The following is a 7,891-nucleotide window of genomic DNA, read 5'->3' as shown; positions in this document are numbered from 1 at the left end:
GCACGATTTAAGAAATGGTGGATGCAGTTCAAGACACATCGCTTTACTTTCAAACATTGTTGGGTTGTAAGAGACGTTTCCTGTTTTAAATATGACATTCTCTGCAGGGAAAGGCGGTCTTATTTCTGGGGGGCGTATTATCGGCATCAACACATCACTTTAGTTTCAAATATAGTCAGGTTGTGGTAGGCGTTTCTTATATTGTAGTATTGATTTTCGGCAGAAGATGGTGGTCCTATTTCCGGGGAGCATATTGTCGGCATTGTACGGATACTGGGAATAGCGGTGAAAAAAATCCTTGCTGCAATTTACTTGTGTTTGTAAACTTTAATGATGTATTCTGATAATCATTCCAGGAATTTTAATATTACAAATAAGGTATTTAAGGAGTTTTACACTTTTTTTTCGTTCAGTTTGTCTGTTTATCTTCAATTCCAGCCCTTGTGTCGAATTCTTCTTTTACTCTTTTGCAAGCGCTATCCATGGCGTCACACATGTCCCGCATGATGCTTGCTCGTTTTGACATCTGAAAAATTGAACAATAAGGGTGATAGGTTTTTCGCTGAGGTAGCCGATCGGTTAGCTTGATAGAGGACTCCAGGGGCTTCCCTTCTTGTGTAAAAGAAAATTAAATCAAAGATATCATTACAATAATTTGATATGTTGAAAACCGAAAACAAGTTATTTGTAAGCTCACAGGGAATGACAATAAAAATTGAAAAAAAACCCTCGACATTAACATGAAATTATTCTGTATTGGGAAGTTATAAAACGTTCGTTACCAAGGTAGCTGATCGCTTTTTACAGGGCCTGCAATTATACTGTGGGCCGAAAACTGCGTCTGTTGTAGGCATTATGCAACAGGCAACGAACAGAAGAGAAAGAAGCAATATACTCGTCTTGTTGTCCATAACTGATAGCAAACTGTGTATCTAGCTCTACTAGTGTCAGTTAATCAGTTGTCCAAAGAGGGGGTCCAAATATAAATGATGATTCTTGCCCAGACTGCGACGTGGGAGTTGACAATATGTCGCGACTCGAAGCTTTGTAGAAGAGGTGACGGCCTCAAGAAGCCCTTGTAACAGCGGCCTTAAATGTATGGTTGAGTGGTGATTGTGGTGAAATAATTGAAATAATGCAGAAGCCAAAGCCGAATCGACTTTCAAGTGAATACTACATGTAAGTGTGTGACGCTTTTGGAAAAAGAGCAGAACAAACTTCTATTTCTTTTTGGCATATGGTGCTCATCTGCTTACACTGTCCTTTCATAGTTGTTTTTTTTTCATAGATTTTTTTTTCCAGTTTCTGTGAAGGAACTGATATCTTGTTTCTGGATTCTTAAAAGATAAATTTGTTTATTTTAAAATCGAGATAAAACGGCGCAACACATTTTTTGCTTAAAGATTTTGACTGTGCTGAATTCATCCTACGATCACAAACACATGCAGGTTCGTCTCCTGACGGTAAACTCGCAATTCTTTTTTCGAGAATGCTGTGTCACTGACATAATTCATCTTCTCAAAACATCTGTTCATCTGAAAAACAGTGACAAAGAAAAAAGATTTAAAGCAAATGTTTGAGAATTTACGCGTAGCATAACGGCAGCCTGGAATTTAACGTTACGAAAAATATATAAAGACAAAAATTATAAATGAGGAGCACAATTACTCGTGAAGTGCGTTAGATATCTTGGAACATTTTGCAAGTTCTCGAAAAGGAAAAAACAACAAGAAAATGATGTGATATGACAAGACTCAGTGTTTCGTTAAGAGATCGAAGGACGACGTTCAATAATTTCCATCAATAGATCACGAAACTTTTAAACGCCAAACAAGTGGAAAAGAAATTCACTTTCCATCGTGGTACATGTACCGTTTAAGAGGCAGTTTATCATTTTCCGGGGAAGACGCTTGGAGGACTGCTCAACAACTAGAAGAAGCAATTTTCTTTGTCAAGATGTAAGAATGCCAAGTAAAAGTGTTCGAACCTAAGCGTCTCTGTATTTCAGTTTGCCTATCACGTACTCTGATAATAACATTATTTTTGAACCCATTGGGTTTTATGTCAATCAATGGTGGCTTCTAATCTCTTTGCTTTTACTGTTTACAGAACAAAGCTACAAAATTTTACAAACATTGTACAATCTGTATAAACGAAACCTCATCGGAAAAAAAACCCGTGGGTTACCCACAGTGACTTAAGCTTTAATAGGTCCGTAAGCAGCCCATGACACCCCGCAGCCTTTTTATAGCGCCGTCAGAATAATAATTATCGACTACTTCGTTGTCAGTTAACCGTCAGATCGAGTCGGAATATGTAATTTCTGACGATTGAGGGACAAATTAGTCCGAAATTGTTATTCGATGTAGAGGCTCGCGGGCTGTCATGGGACATTTAGGGACTATTTAGGCATTTGGCGGGAGATTAGGTTAGTCAGTCATCGTGTTCGTCCTCATTTTTCGTTTCCACATATTATTTGAACACATGTAAACGGTGGTTTTTTAAGTGGTTTTTCGTATCCGGCTTGGTACAGGTTCTAACTGTTACAACAAACAGCTGTTATTTGCAGGGATACAGGTTATGTTGTAGGATGGAATACATCTATCATCGCAGATGACTGAGTGACGCATCCTCAATAAACTATTCACATTGAATGTCTAGTGTTAGGGTAGTCAAAATTGACATTTTCAACCATCAAATAGGCAAAATTCTTTCACCGTAAAAAGAGACTTCTCCATGTCTCAGTGGTTTCTGTGGCTCTGTGGCTCTTACACGAAGGTTTTTACTGTATGCCGTTGTGACTCATTATTTTTCGAAAGCTTGGAAGGTATATTTCCTGGTGATCCGACAAACAGTCTAAATTTAACTATTTGTCGCGATGAATATGTTTATAATTTTGTCTGATTTTGATTTTTGTCGTGATATATCCAGTAATTCTATCAAAGTACTTGTTATCTAAACTGGTTTTTAATCTGGATCCTAGAGACTATGGTGGCTTATGTGAACACAGAAGTAAACGAAATGGCTCTTAGAATATTGGCTTATTGGAGGAGGTTCTGTAGATATTTTTAAAGTATGTAAAGAGACTGTTGGTAAGTTTGGGTTTATATCAAAAAAACCACAGAGTACTTTGTGGCCTATTGAAAACACCACAGAGCGCTTTGTGGCCTGTTCAAAACACCACAGAGCGCTATGTGGTGTTTTTTTTTGGGATTTAACATTGAAAACTGGATGGCTCGTTGACTCGCAAATATCGCACAGCTATTTTCTGAAATAATTTGGTTTTTCCAATTTTTCGCACCACAAAGCGCTTTGTGGCCTATTCAAAACACCACAAAGCGCTTTGTGGTCGTCATCGTTATCATAGCGAATCTGTCAGTGGAAGTTATACTATGCGGACAAAACTGGCAGAGGGGCTCTCTTATTTTGACAGGGAGGTTGGCAGGAGTTTCGCACCAACCCTTACATTAATTGTGCATTCAAGTTTTTGACTGACTCGTTCTTTTCACGATTGCTGTTTGAGTATAATGTGATAGTTTGAGATAGTTGCATACATAATTAATGCATGGCGCTGTACGGAAATCGTACCTGGAGGTTAGCCGAGTGCTCTTAAAGAAACCTCTGAAAGGGACCAATAGCTTTTCGCAAACGTGCTGAGGCAGGTTATGTTGAACACTTGATACCCTTAAAAGTACTCGTTATGTTTATCAGACAGAGCACTGACTGCTAATGAGATTTGCATTTCTGGAATCGGCTGGAACTAGCTACAACGGGTGCCTGTTGTTAACTGGGAGAAACGATGAAATAAAAGCAGGTTGAAAATTAGGAATTCAGTGATACCTCAACAACCTATCACTTGTTTCGGTTGGAGAATCTTTGAGGGATTTATTATGTTCATTGATTTATAGCTCTATTGTCAGTCCTCGTTTGTAGGTACACCCTTCAGGAATTTAGCATTGAACATGGAATGAAACTTACGTCGGATACTGATATGGGTATTTCTTTTTTTTCACAAGTCTATGGATCTCGCCATAACATTGCAAGGTGAAGAACTCGACCAATGTTTTACCAACACGGACCTCATACTAGTTCAATAACATAATTCAGTCAAGACAAAGAAGATTACAAATCTTTTTTTTTTACTTATGGCTAGACTGGAATTTATACAACTGGTGTTTTCATGAGCAAGTATAATTACCATTATCACTATTAACTGGAATCTTATAGATCTTTCTACACACGGGAGAACCAAAACAGTCTGACTTGTGACCTTGAATTAATTGGCTTGAATTATCTGCAATGCTCACGGATGATACAAACCGTTGCTTTATCCAAACATTTTCGAAAATTATATTTTAGGGCCTGTGTTTAGCCTGTGTTGTAAAACCACTATAACCTTGAGATTTGTGTTGTTACAAAGGCAAAATAACCAAAGTCAGAATTAGTTTGAGAAATTCTATTTTTGACAGGTAAATGCCTTTTGGACATACTAATATATTACTTATCATTGCATTTACAGTGGTACACCTCTAATACAGGCCACCAAACTAATTTTTTTCATCGTTTTTTTGACATGTTTCAACAACTTTCTTATGGTTTCCATTCAAACCTGGCAAATCCAAAATTATGAAAAGAAATGTGAGAGGTGGAGTTGTCGACTGACCAACAGGTTACATGATGCTTGATATTTTCACCATACCAAGTTCACGCATTTTGATTAGCTTATTTAAACCGAGGAAGGTGGCCACAGTTAGTCATGAACGACTGCGACCGGGTTCTTATTGCAAAGATGAAAAGTTCTGTCACTCTTTTGTCCCTTTAATCTAGATCCAACAAACTATTCACAGACAACACGGTGATTTGTGGTTCATTTAGTAAAAAAAAGTAGACATATTTCCTTCAGCCTTTGAGCTTGGGCTAATTTGAATAAGCTGTTGTAAATGTAGGACAATCAAAACAATTTCAGACTCATCCTCTATTTACTTAATTATTACTTATCAATACATCTGTGAAAGAAATACTGATAAAAATTGTAAAAAATCTACAAAATAAATACTGATTATTCTACATCACTGTCACTAAACTCATCCTCTATTAACTTTCTGTAGAGGTGTTCATCATCATTGTATTGTTCTTCTTGCCCTTCCTCTTGATCTTCTTGATCCTCATGTCCTTCTTCTTCTTCTTCTTCTTCTTCTTCTTCTTCTTCTTCTTCTTCATCTTCTTCTAACTCCTCCTCCTCCTCATCGATCATATCATCTAATGCCTCCAGGTATGGTTTGGCCACGCTATTAAAAATATGGAGAGGGATTTACTTCATTAATAGACACAACAATATTGTCGAAAACCGACACTTCCTGTGAAGGGTTCTGTTGCGGCTATTTCGTGTTTTCTTTGTGTCCTTTTCTGTTCCGTATGTTAATGTATTTTTTCCCATTCTGCATGCTTTTTTCCTCGCGTCGTATGTAAATTTCGTTGCGTATAATTATATTTGTGTTATCCTTTCGTGTTCATTTAGTGCTAGTTTATCGTCCGGTACACTTCTTCTTGGTTCCCTGAACCCCGTTGCCGCCATTTTGGTAAGCCGTTTAGTTTATCGTCTGTTTGTATTTTCCTCTTAGTTTTCTGCCGTCTTCGGTTAGTTGTTTGTAGTAATTCGTTTCATGTTTATCTTTAGGAATTTCTCTTCCTACTACGGAAAGTCAAATAAATTTGCTGGACTAATTGAAAGTGGCTTTAAGTTGTGTCTGAAGTCGGCCCTTTGCCTCTTCAGGGCCCATTTCTTGAAACTTCCTGGCTGCTCAAGGGTTGGTCAACTTACCAGGACCGTTTTCAGGCTGCTGTTTTGGGCCCAAAGCACCAAACTACATAATGAAACTGAAATCAGTTTTTAAAAGGAGCTCTGGAATTATAATCTAAAGTACAACAGTAATATTATTATAATTCAAATTATAAATATGTATACTGTATTTTGAAAGTGGAAGTTTTTTCACGAGGAATGTGAACGCCTTCAAAAGATCTTCTCCCGACTGCGCTATCCTGACGACCTTGTGCAGTCAACCATTCGCAGATTTATTGAATCAAAAGTATCCGAGGATTCACATACCCGAGTGGCTGGTAAAAGAGAAGCCCCAGTCAGAATTGTGTTGCCCTACAGGGACCAGAAATCTGCAAACGTAGTACGTAAACAGCTGGCTGACCTGAGTCGGAAGATCAACGCAGATATTAATATTAGCGGAGCTCCGGCGGCCCGAAGGGCCGCCAAGCGGAGCCCCATACTCATATGGAAAAGAAAGGGAAACCCATGAATGGATTTTCTTTTGTCATGGTTTTCATGGCTAGCGGTATTGCTCGTGGGCGCGTACGCACGACGACGACGACGACGGAGTTACCCAACATGGCGACCATACTCCAGCTAATAGGTTGACAGAGAAATGCACCCTCGGTTTGTAGCGGAAGAATGCCATTTTTCTTGGCGGGATTTTTAAAGAAAAGAAAACTCATTTCTATTTGTTATGTCGACAAACGATAGCGGATACGGTTGCACTGAAGCAAAAAAACAGAAAGCAAGAATTAACCGGCAAAGAGGTAGCGAAGAAGACCTCGACAAAGAGCGGGCCAGCGCTGGAGAAGGAGGCGAAACAGTACTGAACAATGCCGTGAATTATAGCGAGTCAAGGGCCAGAGAAAGGAGATGAAATAATACCGAACAATGCCGTGAACGAAAGCTAACGAGGGCTATAGAAAGGAGGCGAAAGTACCCGACAAATTGACTCAGAAGACTGCAGAACTTTCCAAGCATGTTCAAAAATTCGCGCCCGACGTGATGCTGTGCAGCCGTGCAAGAAAAGTCATGCACATGATTTGGTCAGGTGATGAGCAAGAGAAATCAAACGTTCCTGAGTGTTTAGAGAAATTACAGAACAGTAAACACAACGGAAGAAGGTGGTTAATTCGTTGATCTATCGAAAAGATTAGTTCAGTTCAGACTCCACAAGTTTTGCTACAAGTTTCTGCCTGCCAGGAAGATTTACACTGGCCGAACTGAATTGCCGACTTGCGGTGAGTGACTTTTGTCGTGGCGTTTGCTATGAAAATTAACAAGTTGCCTCGGCGATGTAAGCTTATTTTCAATTGGAATCCTCTTTAAAGTCTTCCATATTTGAAGCCATGCTGTGAGACATTTTATAAATTACATCGTTTTAATTTCGCTCATCTCTAAACAATAACACGTGAGTCGCTTTGTGGAGGTTGTTGTAAGTTGTAAACAAATTAAGTTTTCTGTCAATTTTCGTGGTCAACTTAAGCTTATAACCTCACGTCTAAAAACAAACTTAACCAAAACCGTATTTGTAAACACGGCCGGGCGAGTTTTGAAGTTTTCTCTGTGTTAGTTGGAGCAGCCGCTTCGTAGAAGGCTAAAATTTCTTCTTCTGTTGTTGAAAACCAAGAAAGGTAAACCATTTTAAGCGGGTTTCGACAAAACACTGACCCCCGGTCAATTGACCCCCTACTGACCCCCCCTACTGACCCCCTCATTGACCCCCTATAAAATCAATGAGAAAATGAAAATTAAAAAAGCCCAGAACTATCAATGAGACCGATTCAAGTTCATCAATAGATTTAGCTTACCTAAAACTTCCAAGATGGCGGACGCGTTGCAGATTTCCGACTCTCTTGTTCTCCTTTGACTGTTTAGTGGAGGTTTTGTTGACGGAAAATCGAACACAGAATAAGCTTGAATATCATCAAATATTGTTTTTGTCCGCATTCGAAAATGAAGCAAAGAGAAACGCTGACAAATGAGCAGGCTTGCGAAAGGCTCGCGACGGACTGCTCGTGCGGGCGGCACGAACACGCGCGTAAACCTCAACCGGAAGCCGAATTTCAT

The 7,891-nt window shown here is 39.1% G+C and overlaps 1 long non-coding RNA gene across 1 annotated transcript; it reads right to left on the bottom strand.

The window, feature by feature from the left end:
* Positions 1-307: 307 nt before the first annotated feature.
* On the bottom strand, positions 308-1,149 carry LOC149117152 (uncharacterized). Its single transcript, XR_016204096.1, has 2 exons — positions 783-1,149; positions 308-526 (listed from the first exon to the last, which is right to left on the bottom strand). It is a non-coding gene; the product is annotated as an uncharacterized LOC149117152 (long non-coding RNA).
* Between the last annotated feature and the right edge of the window lie 6,742 nt (positions 1,150-7,891).

The sequence above is a fragment of the Orbicella faveolata genome, unplaced genomic scaffold (genome assembly GCF_042242905.1).
Source record: "Orbicella faveolata isolate gen_17 unplaced genomic scaffold, um_ofav_v1 contig_12, whole genome shotgun sequence".
Taxonomy (NCBI): Eukaryota; Metazoa; Cnidaria; class Anthozoa; order Scleractinia; family Merulinidae; genus Orbicella; species Orbicella faveolata.
This window is presented reverse-complemented; position numbering and strand designations above follow the sequence as displayed.